Source organism: Coregonus lavaretus, assembly GCF_964263955.1.
Source record: "Coregonus lavaretus genome assembly, chromosome: 5".
Lineage (NCBI taxonomy): Eukaryota > Metazoa > Chordata > Actinopteri > Salmoniformes > Salmonidae > Coregonus > Coregonus lavaretus.
The window spans coordinates 61,068,239-61,085,376 of NC_139992.1; the positions used below are offsets into that span (position 1 = coordinate 61,068,239).

Here is a 17,138-nt window from a genome sequence, read left to right on the forward strand (position 1 = left end):
CACCTCTTCCTCTTCAGGAGGCTAAAAAGATTTGGCATGGGCCCTCAGATCCTCAAAATGTTCTACAGCTGCACCATTGAGAGCATCTTGACTGACTGCATCACCGCTTGGTATGGCAATTGCTTGGCATCCGACTGTAAGGCGCTACAGAGGGTAGTGCGTACGGCCCAGTACATCATTGGAGTCGAGCTCCCTGCCATCCAGGACCTCTATACCAGGCGGTGTCCGAGGAAAGCCCTAAAAATGGTCTGTTCTATCTGCATAGACTGTTCTCTGTGCTACTGCACAGCAAGTGGTACCAGAGCGCCATGTCTGGGACCAAAAGCATCCTGAACAGCTTCTACCCCCAAGCCATAAGACTTCTGAACAGTTAATCAAATGGTTACCCTTACTATTTGCATTAACCCCCCGTTCTATTTGCACTGACTCTTTTGCACCGTCTCTTTGTACACTCACTGGACTCTACCCACACACTCACACATACTACACCGTCACTCCAACCTACACATACACACACATAGACTACATGCGACTACATACACTCACAAACACAAAACACACACACAACACACACACATATTGACACCACGCACACATAGACACACTTTCACACTTTTTTACTCTTCATATATTCTGCTGCTACTCTGTTTATGATATATCCTGATTGCCTAGTCACTGTTACCCCTACCTAAATGTGCATATTACCTCAACTACCTTGTACATTGACTTGGTAGATTTAGATTTACATTTTTTAGCAGACGCTCTTATCCAGAGCGACTTACAGGAGCAATTAGGGTTAAGTGCCTTGCTCAAGGGCACATCGACAGATTTTTCACCTAGTCGGCTCGGGGATTAGAACGAGCGACCTTTCGGTTACTGGCACAACGCTCTTAACCACTAAGCTACCTGCCGTACCGGCACTCCTTGTATTCAGTGCATTCGGAAAGTATTCAGACCCCTTGACTTTTTCCACATTTTGTTACATTACAACCTTATTCTAAAATGGATTAAATAAATACAAATCTTCATCAATTTACACACAATACCCCATTATGACAAAGAGAAAACAGGTTTTTAGACATTTTTGCAAATGTATTAAAAATAAAAAACATATACCTTATTTACATAAGTATCCAGACCCTTTGCTATGTGATTATAAATTGAGCTCAGGTGCATTCTGTTTCCATTGATCATCCTTGAGATGTTTCTACAACTTGATTGGAGTCCACCTGTGGTAAATTCAATAGATTGGACATGATTTGGAAAGGCACACACCTGTCTATTTAAAGGTCCCACAGTTGACAGTGCATGTCAGAGCAAAAACCAAAGGAATTGTCCGTAGAGCTCCGAGACAGGATTGTATCGAGGCAGAGATCTGGGGAAGGGTACCAAAGCAAAAGATGTCTGCAGCATTGAAGGTCCCCAAATACAGAATACAGTGGCATCCATCATTCTTAAATGGTAGCAGTTTGGAACCCCAAAGACTCTTGCTAGAGCTTTCCGCCCGGCCAAACTGAGCAATCGGGGGAGAACGGCCTTGAACAGGGATGAGACCAAGAACCTGATGGTCACTCTGACATAGTTCCTCTGTGGAGATGGGAGAACCTTCCAGAAGGACAACCATCTCTGCAGCACTCCACCAATCAGGCCTTTATGGTAGAGTGGCCAAATGGAAGCCACTCCTCAGTAAAAAGCACATGACAGCCCACTTGTAGTTTGCCAAAAGGCACCTAAAAGACTCTCAGACCATGAGAAACAAGATTCTCTGGTCTGATGAAACCAAGATTGAACTCTTTGGCCTGAATGCCAAGCGTCACGTCTAGAGGAAACCTGGCACCATCCCTACGGTGAAGCATGGTGGTAGCATCATGCTGTGGGGATGTTTTTCAGCGGCAGGGACTGGGAGACTAGTCAGGGAAAGATGAACGGAGCAAAGTACAGAGAGATTCTTGATGAAAACCTGCTTCAGAGCGCTCAGGACCTCAGACTGGGGCGAAGGTTCACCTTCCAACAGGACAACGACCCTAAGCACACAGCCAAGACAACGCAGGAGTGGCTTTGGGACAAGTCTCTGAAAGTCCTTGAGTGGCCCAGCCAGAGCCCGGACTTGAACCCGATCTAACATCTCTGGAGAGACCTGAAAATAGCTGTGCAACGACGCTCCCCATCCAACCTGACAGAGCTTGAGAGGATCTGCAGAGAAGAATTGGAGAAACTCCCCAAATACAGGTGTGCCAAGCTTGTAGCGTCATACCCAAGAAGACTCTGCCAAAGGTGTTTCATTTGATTTACACAACCTACCTACCACTTTGAAGATGCAAAATATATTTGAAACAAACAAGAAATAAGACAAAAAAACAGAAACCTTGAGCGTGGTGGAGGTGGAGGAAGGTTTATTTGGCAATGGACTTGGTGTGGGGCTCGAAGGAGGGAGTGGCATCCAGGATGACATGTGAGGCTAATGTGAGGCTATGAACAATTTAAACATGAGATCTTTGGAGCACCTTGAGATCTTTGGATGACAGGCTATGAATACGTTAAAGATTCCATAACTACCATCATTCCATAACCTAATTATCAATTTATAACCAGTGGGTGAAAAAAGTATTTAGTCAGCCACCAATTGTGCAAGTTCTCCCACTTAAAAAGATGAGAGAGGCCTGTAATTTTCATCATAGGTACACGTCAACTATGACAGACAAATTGAGAAAAAAAATTCCAGAAAATCACATTGTAGGATTTTTAATTAATTTATTTGCAAATTATGGTGGAAATAAGTATTTGGTCACCTACAAACAAGCAAGATTTCTGGCTCTCACAGACCTGTAACTTCTTCTTTAAGAGGCTCCTCTGTCCTCCACTCGTTACCTGTATTAATGGCACCTGTTTGAACTTGTTATCAGTATAAAAGACACCTGTCCACAACCTCAAACAGTCACACTCCAAACTCCACTATAGCCAAGACCAAAGAGCTGTCAAACGACACCAGAAACAAAATTGTAGACCTGCACCAGGCTGGGAAGACTGAATCTGCAATAGGTAAGCAGCTTGGTTTGAAGAAATCAACTGTGGGAGCAATTATTAGGAAATGGAAGACATACAAGACCACTGATAATCTCCCTCCGTGGGGTCAAAGTGATCACAAGAACGGTGAGCAAAAATCCCAGAACCACACGGGGGGACCTAGTGAATGACCTGCAGAGAGCTGGGACCAAAGTAACAAAGCCTACCATCAGTAACACACTACGCCGCCAGGGACTCAAATCCTGCAGTGCCAGATGTGTCCCCCTGCTTAAGCTAGTACATGTCCAGGCCCGTCTGAAGTTTGCTAGAGTGCATTTAGATGATCCAGAAGAGGATTGGGAGAATGTCATATGGTCAGATGAAACCAAAATATAACTTTTTGGTAAAAACTCAACTCGTCGTGTTTGGAGGACAAAGAATGCTGAGTTGCATCCAAAGAACACCATACCTACTGTGAAGCATGAGGGTGGAAACATCATGCTTTGGGGCTGTTTTTCTGCAAAGGGACCAGGACGACTGATCCGTGTAAAGGAAAGAATGAATGGGGCCATGTATCGTGAGATTTTGAGTGAAAACCTCCTTCCATCAGCAAGGGCATTGAAGATGAAACGTGGCTGGGTCTTTCAGCATGACAATGATCCCAAACACACCGCCCGGGCAACAAAGGAATGGCTTCGTAAGAAGCATTTCAATGTCCTGGAGTGGCCTAGCCAGTCTCCAGATCTCAACCCCATAGAAAATCTTTGGAGGGAGTTGAAAGTCTGTGTTGCCCAGCGACAGCCCCAAAACATCACTGCTCTAGAGGAGATCTGCATGGAGGAATGGGCCAAAATACCAGCAACAGTGTGTGAAAACCTTATGAAGACTTACAGAAAACGTTTTACCTGTGTCATTGCCAACAAAGGGTATACAACAAAGTATTGAGAAACTTTTGTTATTGACCAAATACTTATTTTTCACCATAATTTGCAAATAAATTCATAAAAAATCCTACAATGTGATTTTCTGGAGAAAAAAAATCTCATTTTGTCTGTCATAGTTGACGTGTACCTATGATGAAAATTACAGGCCTCTCTCATCTTTTTAAGTGGGAGAACTTGCACAATTGGTGGCTGACTAAATACTTTTTCCCCACTGTACAAAAGGCCAGTATTTTGCCTGATGTTGATTCTGTTATTCTGTTATTACATTCAGTGCAAAACTCGACTTTTACAGCATCCTTATTTCAACTTCTCTAATTTATCTCTATAAGACATCTCAAGTTTATTTAACTTAATGGAGTTTTACAATTTCCTTACTGTTGGTCAGCATTATCTGTTGAAGAATGTTAATACTTTAAGCTTCCCAGTAAATTCAAACTCAATTTGTCGGCCCCCAAAAGACTGCTACATTGCATACAGTATCTAACTGTACAGGGCCCATATTTTGTGGGGACTTAGTTGTATGTCTATGTAGGTAGATGATGAATTGACGGAATACAGAATACTAATAAATATCCCAGGGGCTGAATTTGAGTGATAATAAATCAATTGGTTTGAATCGGGACCGCTTGACATTTCCGTCATATAAAAGCAGAGACGAATGCTGTGCTTCAGTAGCTATCCAGCACACCACATATTGAACAGAAAGGGGACTGCAGGAGGAGATGTCTTTTGGTTGCTTAAAAGTCTATTCATGGTCTGTTTGTGATTGTAATCTTAGTGTCTGAACTTAAAGAGATTAAACACACTTTGGTGCCCCTAAAGTAAGTGCATTATTCATCGTAGTCAGGGACGGTGACTAGGCTACATCGCATGCATGCAACCAATGACCAAAAGTGATGTTTTGTATAAATGTATTCATTGTGTAGTCATTATTTCAAGTGAATCTGCTTTTAAACCTGATTTATGTCTATAGAAAATAACTTTGCACGCTTATGAAGTGAGTGGGGATGAAATCCAATCATTAATTAAGGTAAATTATGTAACATTAGTGTGATAAATCATAAAAAGGTTTGGGGGAAATAATTAGTCCTCATTTAACGTCTACTATGACTCCCAGCTTACTCTATCCAATCTTCCCCAAACTGGGCCAATCACTCCTAGCTTCTCTGCTGTGATGAGTCATTCTGTCACAACATGGCTGCCGCTCACCATCCAGATGCATGCTATACATTGATGATAGATGGAGAGAGTTACCTCAATTGAATGCTAATTATTTTGAGACTTAGTGAAAAGCGAGTACATAAACGTGATCCATTATCATTATTTCATTCCAGAACTAAATGCTTCTAAACGATTTGCACAATGTTAAACTGATCTATTTGAGTTAAAACTAAATTCAGATAATTGTTAATGTTTACCTCAACATGCAGCTGTAGCAGGCTGCTATACCTCACTGACTGCTCAGACGTGAATCGATGCATGCTGAGTTTCCCAAGCCCCCTAACCCCTCTCAATTTAATTCATGAAATCCAGAAATCTAACTACAGCAATGTCTGAAAGTAATCGTGCCAGCCAGGACTAAATACTGGTCTTAAATTCTTAAATCTAGATTAACCCAGAGCCATAGATATGCAGACATGGCTCTGTATTGACTCAATAAAAAAAGTACAAAGTTGAAAGGACTTGGCCTTTTTCCTCTTGAAATAGCAGTAATGAGCATTGCGAAGACAATGACTGAAGAACCTAGAGGTGGCAGATAAGCCAAGCAGGGATGTAAATCGTATTAGCACCGGTAGCTGTGTGCATGGTTGATGCGCTACTGACTCACTGTACGTTCTAAGGCCTTATCATAGAGGTGCAGCTTGGTCTTGTTTAAAATGGTGGGAAGCTATAGAAGGAGGGTAAAACCAACCTGCACAACAGGAGGGGAAGGGCAAAGATGCACCAAGGAGTTTTACTTTAATAACAATTCAAAATGGCTTTGGGTGTTACATGGACCATTCACTTTCAGTCCACCTATTGACATAGGATGCTATCTTTTAGCCTACGGCCATTCCTTCTTGCATGTGTCAGAGGATGACCAAAAGAGTGTTATACCAGGTATAACACTGCCATAAACTGGCACAACGGCCAACTCATCCAATGCAGATTTGAAGAATACTAATTTCTAAAAAAGTAGTTATCCTTAAGTAGTCATCCTTAAGAAAACTGTTCCCCTCATGATTTGTGGCTCAATTTGCAGACTTTGTGTAACGTGTACGCTGGGAGTTGAAAAGCAAGTACAGGGAGTGAATATAATAATAAATATAATATGGAAAAAACAAGAAACACGAGTAGCGTACAGACATGAAACACAGGAACAGAATCAATAACGCCTGGGGAATAACCCAAAGGGAGTGACAGATATAGGGGAGGTAATCAGGAAGGTAATGGAGTCCAGGTGAATCTCATAATACCGCGCAGGTGCGCGTAACGATGGTGGCAGGTTTCCGTAATGAATAGTCAACTGGTGACCTCGAGCGCTGGAGAGGGGGAGCGGGAGTAGACGTGACACTTTGTGATAATTTCATGGCTCCAAGGGAAAAATGTTTGCGAAACTTATTTGAACGTGTCCTTTGGGAGAATATTGCATACAGTACAGTGTATCTGAGATATAATCTGGACTAATGGCTTTTTAGAAGCAGAGTCATTTAATGGTGAAGTGCTCTGTTTTTTGGCTACTGCAGTTCCTCAATTATAGTCTCTGCAATTAAAAGGTTGCACAATCACACAGTTTGGCTCTGACAGTGACTCTGACTGCCGCGGTGTGCAGACAGCCTGTCAGCGTGTTTCAAGACTGCACTAGCCCACTAAGCTACTGTAGCTCTGGGGACCTAAAACCAAAACACCTCACCTACAGCTACCAAACCACCTTAGTTACTTGTATGTGTAAACAAGAGACCGAAACACCAATGATTTAAAAAAAGACTTCAGACCAATATTGGTTGGGTAGCTAGTTCAGAATAATGTACAATGCGAACTTCTAAAGCCATCTGTTTACCCTCACATAATCTGTCAAGTCAATTAAGAAAAGAGGCGTTGATTCCATTAGGTGTGGAGACACGGATCAATCTCCAGGTGATGCATTTCTGAAAATGTTCAGAACATAAGAGAGAGAAAACGCCTGACTCAGACAGGGGTAGCCTAATTAATTCAACTAGAGTTTCAATTTTTTTCCATATTTTCATGGCCAAAAAAAGTTCACTAGACTCATTTGGGGAGGCTAACGGAGCAAAATCGAGTTCAAGAACAAACCAGCCATGTTATCGGCCAATTAATCTCTGTGGCAACAGAGCGTTTAATTAAGAGCGAATGACAAGAGAGTAGCAAGTTGCCTGTCTGTCCGTCTGTCTGTCAAAGACTGACACAGAAACAGAATGCTATTGAACTGTAGCGGAGAATAATTGCGGATGTTGCTTCTTAATTCAGTTAATTAATTATTGTCAGTTAATTCATAGATTGGTTGTTGTGGTAGAACTACTGGTTTTCTTAGCACCACACAGCAAATGTTTTCCTCACATTTTTTTTTTACTCTGAGAGACCTTAGTTCATGGACAAACAAATTAATAAGTGAATAACATGAAAGCTATTCATTTCATGTCCATTAGCTGTGTACAATTTAAGTTATGGATATTCAATTTGTTTATGATTTCATGGGGTGTTTCATCGATTTGTGTCTGAACCTATGGACAACTTCGAACCAGAGCTTGGTGCTGAGGTGACGGCCCATCTACAAAGCTGTTTATCCCTGTGGCAAGATGGAGCCCGCTGAAGCCTGCTGGTCCCTGCTGAGCCACAACATACTTCCATCAAATTATCCCCCAACTCCAAGAGGAAATAAGAGGTATCAGATACCATTAAAGCTTAATGTGGCCACCCAGACCGGCTTCACGTAGCCTTGATGTGTTCTTCTGACTACTTCTGCTGACAAGCCCAAGCTGCATGACTCTGTCAATTTGGGGGAGGAAATGAACTGCTACTTGACTTCTTACACTGCTTCAGAGTTGATATGAATGGGTTCCAAGAAATGATCAATCCAGGGAACGTTCTATCATCTCCCTGTGCCGCTAGAGAGCGTGTTTCAATTGTTACGCTAGAGAGCGTGTTTCAATTGTTTACATTTTTAACCTTCATTTCAGGTCAATTTTGACCTTCGTTTCAGGTCATTGACTTCTTTTCTGGTCAACTGTTTTGAGGTCATTAGTCTAGCTAGAGTATGAACAATAAACAATCCTCTCTTACTGTACAGAATGTTTACTGTGCATGTATGCCACAGGCCCTAAAATAAATGTCAGGTGAAGGCTTCAGCTCCAGATGTAGTATAAAGCAAAGCGACGAGACTCATTACCATAGCAACATTCAAGACTCGACTTTGAAAATATCCCCGTCTCAGACACCAATTCATCAAAGTTGCCAACGTTGGAAAAAACGGCCCATTTTAACCTTGAGCTGTGGACATTAGTGCAGAGATGTGACATTTTAAGTTCGTAGAAAACATGCTGATCTCGTTGAAGACTTATGATGGTTGCATTTTTCCCTACACAGGAATTCCAACAGTCTGTTTCAACAGACATTATTCAACATTATTCTATACACAACTCTGCTGTGGCGTTTATCACAAAATTGTCTTTCTCAACATTCTGGCCTTCAGTCCCTAATCTGCATGTCAATTTGCAAAATACCATGTTGATTCTTATGGGTGTAACGTACTAAACCTCCTTGCTTATTGTAATCCTGTTTTTTCCCCCATTCCATTATACACTTGTAACGACACAGCAGTCAGTTACTGTAACTAATCTGTCTTTATTTTGGTAATGGTTTTGAATTACTGCCTTAGGGCCCGTTTCGATATGATTCTCCATGTATGCAGACTTTAAGAATACTTAAGAGTATCTGTTATCTGTTAGAGGATGCTATGTACAGCCCTATTATCCTTAACAGGCCTCACACACTTTCCTATATCCAGAAAGATTAAGCAGAGATACTTGCACATGCTAAGTCACAATCAAGTGATCTTACTCCTGCTGTTCTGTGAGAGAGAGAACATAAGCTCCAGCTACAATCATGATGAGCCAACATAACGATACAGTGCTTTCATTCTCCTCAAGACTTAAAGGCCCACTGCACTCAAAAACATGAATTTCCTGTTTTTATACACTGAACAAAAATATAACCTCAACATGTAAAGTGTTGGTCCCATGTTTCATGAGCTGAAATAAAATATCCCAGAAATGGGATCAAAAAGCTTACTTCTCTCAAATTTTGTGTACACATTTGTTTACATCCCTGTTAGTGAGTAGTTCTCCTTTGCCAAGATAATCCATCCACCTGACAGGTATGGCATATCAATAACCTGATTAAACAGCATGATCATTACACAGGTGCACCTTGTGCTGGGGACAATAAAGGTCCACTCTAAAATAGCATTTTTGTCACACAACACAATGCCACAGATGTCTCAAGTTTTGAGGGAGCGTGCAATTGGCATGCTGACTGCAGGAATGTCCACCAGAACTGTTGACAGATAATTCAATGTTAATTCCTCTACCATAAGCCGCCTCCAACGTCATTTTAGAGAATTTGGCAACACACCCAACCGGCCTCACAATCGCAGACCACGTGTAACCACGCCAGCCCAGTACCTCCACATCTTGCTTCTTTACCTGTGGGATCGTCTGAGACCAGCCACCTGGACAGCTGATGAAACTGAGGAGAATTTCTGTCTGTAATAAAGCCCTTTTGTGGGGAAAAACTCATTCTGATTAACTGGGCCTAGCTCCCAAGTTGGCGTTCCTATGCCCTCCCAAGCCCACCCATGGCTGCACCCCTGCCCAGTCATGTGAAATCCATAGATTAGGGCCTAATGAATTTATTTCAATTGACTGATTTCATTATATGAACTGTAAATCAGTAAAATCATTGAAATTGTTGCATGTTGCGTTTATATTTGTGTTCAGTATATATACAGTATATTTCCACTATGAGGTTGGAATAATACTATGAAAATGATGATAATGCCCTTTTAGTGTAAGAGCTGTTTAAAATGTCTTCCTGTTTTGCTGGGATGGAGTTTTGGCCTGCCTAGTGACATCTCCAGGCGGTAAATTAGTTAATAGACCAATAAGAAAGTTCCAAACCTCTCTGCCAATAAAAGCTACAGTAATTTCCCCTACTCAGACCACTCCCAGACAGTCCAAGCAAAATTCTTGCTTGAGAAATGTCTCTTTGCTAAGAAGCTATTTTTGTTTCTTTTTGACAATTTTAATTGAAAACAATCACAGTAAGGTACATAATTGTTTCCCAGAAATGATTTGATATTGAAATAAAAACATCTGCATTGGACCTTTAACAGAATCCAATGATTTCAGGAAATCAGGTAATTACACATCAGACACAGTAACAGGCAGTCTCTGTGAGGAGGTGAGAACTTAGAGTTGTAAAGCTAGTGGATAAACAAGAATTGTGATTAACCACTACCATTACTGTGGTTGGACGACAAGTCCAAGGCTAGTGATGCAGGTCAAGTTCAGGGACTAAAATACTGTATGTTTTAAAGATATTTTAAAAAATGACTACGCAGTTGCACTTGATCAAAGGCTACATGTTAGCTGTTCCCATCACATTACCTGGTACATTTAGCCCTATGCTAACCTCACCAGGTGGCCTTGATTATTTCCTGTAACAATTTCCGCATTAGACTATGAAAGATTTTAAACTTTTTCTCCACAAACCAATGGCATTTCTTAAAATAGGTCAACTTGGCCACCAGAGGGATATACTGTATTTAAACCTCCAAAGTCAATGTTTACTTTTTTTCCCCTTCACTTGGTCTCAAGTGTAGAGTGACAATATTGCATGATAATTTCATCCTTGACTAGGTTACTTATTAATGTTACCAATTCATAATGCTCATTTTCGTGTATATGACTAAATCCAAAATAAGTTTAACTAAATACATTTTTGCTTATCCATTTCAATAATATCAATGTGTTTTTACAGAGAAAAGATAAAGGAGGTCTCTATACAACATTTAAGTCTATTGTACATTGTAAAAAAAAATCATATTCAAGATCCTTATGGACTTGTCAAATACTGTAGCTGTCATGTATTGTAATCATTATTAGAATCATCATTGCTTTTGTGGTGGCACACACTGTTGAAGTGGTTGACTGCAAACAACAGTGCTCATTAACCGTGGGTTCAAGCCCCTTTCGCTTCAAGCAAACATTGTTAAGGAAAACATTGTTCACTGCTGGTCCATGCATATGTCACTAAGTGGATGATTATAATCATGCATATAGAATGCTGTAAATGTAAGTGTAAGCCTACACGTCTATGTCATATAGCCTTTACCCCTCAAACTCAACTCCACTGCATTTTTTCATTATTCCCCTCTAAATCTGATTTAGACCTGGGACACCAGGTGGGTGCAATTAATTATCAGGTAGAACAGAAAACCAGCAGGCTCCAGACCTCGTTGGGTAAGAGTTTTATACCTCTGACCTATACTATAGCAGCGAAGACTATTTATGTAGCAGTGCCAGTAGCCCATGTGTTGGTCTGCAACAGGGACTCCAACAAGAATCTCCTCATTAAATGTATTCGTAATCTTCATTTACAAGGTTTTGGCTGCACCTTTCTTCTCTTCACAACACACTAAAACAATAAATGTAATTCTACATTTCAAAAAAAAAAAGATATTGCAGCTGGGATTCAAACTCACCAGGAGCCATGTGAACACTGTGAGCAACTCTGCGAGCTTATCATTCAGCTGAAAACTGGTGAGTGTTTTAGTAACTTTAGTTAGCAGATGGTACCATTTGACTGCTTTCAAGGACGCTCTCATGGAAAAGTGTTCTATCACATCCTACTACCAGTGTTGTTTGACACCAACTAAAGTGAGATGATTCAAGACCAAGACCGGAGCAAATTGAGTCCGAGTCAAGACCAAGAACGGAGAGGTGGCGACACAGAGTCAAGACCGAGACCAGAAAAATGCGTCCAATTCAAAACCATGATTGTAATTTTGTCAAATCACCACCATAATAAGAGTTCAAAATGTCCAGTATTTCTGCGTTCATATTTCAGAACAACATATGGATTCTTTAGACGTTCAAAATAGTGAATAAATGCATGATGAGGAAAAAAAGAGCTACTCTACAAATTATTACTAACCCAAAGACAGTGGGGAACAATGGGCCTTCTATGCCTTCAGAGAAGGGCTAAGGATTTATAAAATAATGATTATAATAATATAATTATAATGATAATTATATTATTATCTTCAATGATGTTCTGATTTAATCTCTTCAGTTTTTGTTGGAAAGGAAAGGGTTAACACTGAAACGAAAAAAAGATCCAATCAGGATTTTTCTTTGCTGGTCTCCGGGGAGATAAATCTAGCTAGCTAAGTCAGCCATTGGCTAGGCCATCAGAAGCTAGATAAAGGCATCTGTCATTCAACTGTATTAGGGCAACATTTTCGAGTGACAGTGGAATCAACCAATCACATTTTTACTCAATCGGTGGGACCGTTTTTACAAAAACGTATGGAAACATCTGGCTTCTTGAAGGTCAACAGGTCACTGCGCAATAGCGAGCAGTAGTCTTCCCACGGTCTAGCTAGCTAGCTTTTGTTGTTTGCTAGTTTGCAGTGGCTGCAGCAGGTGTTATCAAAGAGGATTATGTTGCTAATTTGTTAGCTTCTCCCTTTTCAAGAATAACTTTCAACAAGAAGTTAAGTTTCAAATGATCATGATCTGGTGAGTGGAACTGCGTTTTTTATAGCAGCGTGCTTGCTGTTTAGAGACAAGAGTGCTATGAAATCGGAGTAGATAGCCAGATTGAATTTGCGAACGCAAGAGATATGCTAACTGGATAACAGTCGTTCAAGTTCTTGCTAGCTAACCAAATGACACCTGCATCTCTAGCTGTGTATTGCCACCGAAAAAAGGGGAAAAAGACAGTCACTCATCCACTCCTCCAATGGCATGATATGACATCCTCCTAGCAGCTAGCTAGCTAGCTAGCTATCTAGCTAATGTTAGGCTCTGTGTTTTAGCTTGCTACATAAATAAATATGCTAGCCTTTTAGCCACGTTATGACTGACTTTATTGACATTTCCAGCCTTAGCTACATTCGTCAGTTTTGTCCAGAATATTGAGTTATTGAAACTGAAACAGTCCATCCCGAATGGAGGCAGCAAACAATGTACCAGGCCAGCTGTGATTTACAACCTGATAGCAATCATTTGTGGACTACCAATAAATATTTTGGTGAATTATATTAATCATGCATTGAACTGCATCCATCTATTCTGCCAACAATGCCTTAGTGTACATCGTTGATTTGATTAGGATCTATTTTAGTCCTCATTAGGCCGTTTTAAATGGTGTACATGGTGAAATAGAATAAGCATGTTTTTTTCAAATAACAATATCTTGTTAATTGATGACCAACCAAGAGCATTGTGCATGACTACAACAGAAGAACCATATCTCCACCTTAAAACAATCCTTGCTGATTTGTTCTGTGCAATCTGCAGCCTCCTAATTTCACTTGCTGATGCATTTCCCCAGACCACAGGACAGTAGTTCACCTGACTCCTGATTACTGCTTGGGTTGTTTGCTTAAGAATCTTTCCCTGGGGCGGCAGGTAGCTTAGTGGCTAAGAGCGTTGTGCCAGTAATCGAAAGGTCGCTGGTTCTAATCCCCGAGCCGACTAGGTGAAAAATCTGCCGATGTGCCCTTGAGCAAGGCACTTAACCCTAATTGCTCATGTAAGTTGCTCTGGATAAGAGCGTCTGCTAAATGATGTAAATGTAAATTTAGCTCTCCTTCTGATCATGCATAGATTAGTTATTTGAGACGACCATGATAAGCAGTTGTCCAGCTGCACCCCTAGTAGTTTGGTTTCTGACAATTTGTACTCCCCTCCATACTTAATTGTATCCCATGCTGTGTTGGCCTTTTCCTGGTGGAACAGACCAACATAACCTTGGTTTTCTTGGTGTTCAAAACAAGTTTGTTCCGGCAAACCAACTCCCTGATATTTCCCAGATATACCTGTAGAGCTTGCTGTACCTGTTGAACCGATTGCCTAGCTAAATAAATTGTAGTATCATCTGCAAATATAGTAGCTTGAGTTTCAGATAAGGCACAAGGAAGGTTGTTGGTATATATTAAATAAAGAAGTGGCCCAAGGCAGCTGCCCTGCGGTATTCCACAGTTTAAAGCATGAGGGGAAGAAAACGACCCATTGATATAGGTAGACTGTTTCCTGTCAGTTAGATATGACTGTACCCATTTCAATGCTGCCTCCGTAAACCCATAATGCAATAATTTTGTCCAAATTATATCATGATCCACTAAATCAGATGCTGCACTAAAATCTAAAAATAGTACACCCACAAACCTGCCATTATCCATAGCATTGAGCCACTGGTCAGTCATGTCAACCAATGATGTGGTAGTGGAATTGTTTTTGCGATAAGCATGCTGATTGTCTGTGATCAGATCATTCTTTTCCATATACTCCCATATTTGTCTACTTACAACACCCTCCAATATCTTACTGAGTGAAGGGAGTAGACTAATTGGTCGACTATTGGTAGGAGTAATGGGTTCTTTGCTGTCTTTCGGGATTGGACACAGTTTAGCATGCTTCCATACATTTGGAAATGTCCCCTTTTCCAGTGACCAATTAAATATGTATTTCAGTGGAGCTGCAATCTGGGGAGCAGCATAATGAAGTAAAAAATTGTCCATAAGATCATAACCTGTAGATTTACCATTGGGTAATGACTTCAATAGGTTTAACACCTCCTCTACTGACACTATTTGTAGACTAAAAGTGCAGGTTTTTTTGCTCATAATATGATCATCAATCCATTGGACAATAGCTTGTTTGGAAGATTGGGTGTTTACATTATCGCTCAGTAAATTAATTTTCTTTGAAAAAAAATCTGCAAAATGATTAGCAATATCAGCTGGTTTTGTTATTGTTCTCCCGTTAACCTCCACACTAGATGGGCATGATGAGATAGATGTACCAAGTAAGCCCTTAACTGTATTCCATACCTTTTTTGAATAATATTGACAATCAATAAAAGCATTTGTATAAAATAACATTTTTTTCTTACGATTTAATTCAACTGCATAATTGCGTAATGTTCTATAATTCTGTTAATCAATTTCTAGTTTAGATTTGGCTGCTAAGACTTTTGCCATATTTCTTTGAGAAAATGCCTCACCCAGTTCATCATCAATCCATGGAGATGGACGAGCCCCAACTGTACTCTTTCTTACTGAGGCATGATGGTCCATTACCTCAGTGAGCAAATCAATAAAACATTCTGTAGCGTGATTTAAATCATCATCTAGATAAATCAGCTCCCAGGGTACAGCAGCCAAATCATTTTGAAATAGCTCATGATTAAATGTTTTAATATTTCTCTTGACTAGAATCCTTGGGGGTTTCTTTGGAACCTTGGTGTTCATGGTTTATACCCAAGGGGGGTATAAAAAATAATGTATGCACTAACTGTAAGTCGCTCTGGATAAGAGCGTCTGCTAAATTACTAAAATGTAAATGTGTAAAATGTTATGGTCACAATATTATGGTCTGTCCAGCCCACTAGCATTGATCTGGCTTTTAAGCATTGCAATGGTATATTACAGAAGATCAGATCAATGCACGTGTCCAAATGGTGACCTAACTTAGTGGTATCATTAACCATTTGTTTCAAACCACAGCTCTCGGCTTATCTCATTAATTTAGTTATATTTGAATTATTATGATCCTTCTCATATATATTAAAATCACCCAAGATAAATACATCTCTGTTACTATCTGTGGCCTGGTCAAACCTAGTGCATAAGTCATCCAGATAGGACACCTTAGAATTAGGAGGTCTATACACACATCCTACCAATATGGGTGCCTGGTGAAGCAGGTGTACTTGAGCCCATAGTGCCTCTATTTGACATACTTTAAGGTCATCCCTCCTCTTAAAAGGTATATGATTCTGAATGTACAGTGCTAAGTAGACTATATCCATGAATGTTAATTTGCCCATTATTTACAGATGCATCCAAATGCTAAAGCTAAAATATGAATATTATTTATGTTGACCAAGTTAAAAACCTCATGTATTTTATTAGGAAGGCTACATACATTAACCTGAGCTATATGCAACCCTTCCCTTGTCAAGTGAAAATCAATAGAGCATGTATTCGTTATAGTTGAAGTTGTCATGATACACTACAACACACAAACTCAGATTTGAACATTGGATTAAAATAGCCAGGGAGTTACTCTAGAGTCCCGATACAGTTGCCCGTTGATGTAAAGTTTATCCATCACCAAGGAGGCTCGTTCATTCAGGCAACGATTTCTTTCATGATGGGATACCGTTTCTTTCTTCTTTCATTGATCTCCGTGGGGAAGTGATCATTCATTCCAAAATCAGTGTTTCTGAGTTCTCTACCCCTGCTCTTCGCCATTTCCTTTTGCTTAAAATGTTCAAAACATGCAATAATAGCATGATGACAATTGCGCATTACAAATAGCCTACTAACGAACGCTTCAGACTAAACTTTTTCAATACCTGGTTTGCATAACCATTGTTGCCTTAATTAGCATTTACTGGTAGATATCATAAATTGAAAAGTCTTTCCTACCCTACCGACTACCGATGTCATTCTTCTGTGATCTTCTCCATTCCAAACCAAGGTGAGCGGCGAGCATGTGAATATATTTCACATGCCTTGTGCTTGTGTAGGCTACTTTGTGCATGATTTCTCTATTGTACTACATCATTGATAAATCGTATACCTCCACTACACTACTTGATATGCACCAGTAGGGATTAAGAAGTGAGTATACGCAATGCCCACTGAAAAAAAATAGTTGGTAAATGGTTTATACCTGCGTATAGACTACACTACTGGCCCTTTGTGTTTTACAAAAAGTGCACTATCCTACATGAGTGCGCTGGTATTACGGTTGCTGTCCTTTCAGAATCACGAACCTGTCACACACTGAAGGACTAGGTCCAATAAGTACGCAACTGCTCAAACATGTCTATAATAGATATAAATGCTACTAAGATACTGTATTAATGTTTCAAGAAAGGAGTGTATATATTTGG

At 40.2% G+C, this 17,138-nt stretch overlaps 1 pseudogene across 1 annotated transcript in view; it reads right to left on the reverse strand.

Moving 5' to 3' along the window:
* LOC311129317 (inactive dipeptidyl peptidase 10-like) overlaps positions 1-14,439 on the reverse strand; it is a 173,853-nt pseudogene extending 159,414 nt beyond the window's left edge. Inside the window, exon 1 of the transcript in view lies at positions 14,402-14,439. The product of the transcript in view is annotated as an inactive dipeptidyl peptidase 10-like (transcript). The remainder of the gene's footprint in view (positions 1-14,401) is intronic.
* Positions 14,440-17,138: the final 2,699 nt, after the last annotated feature.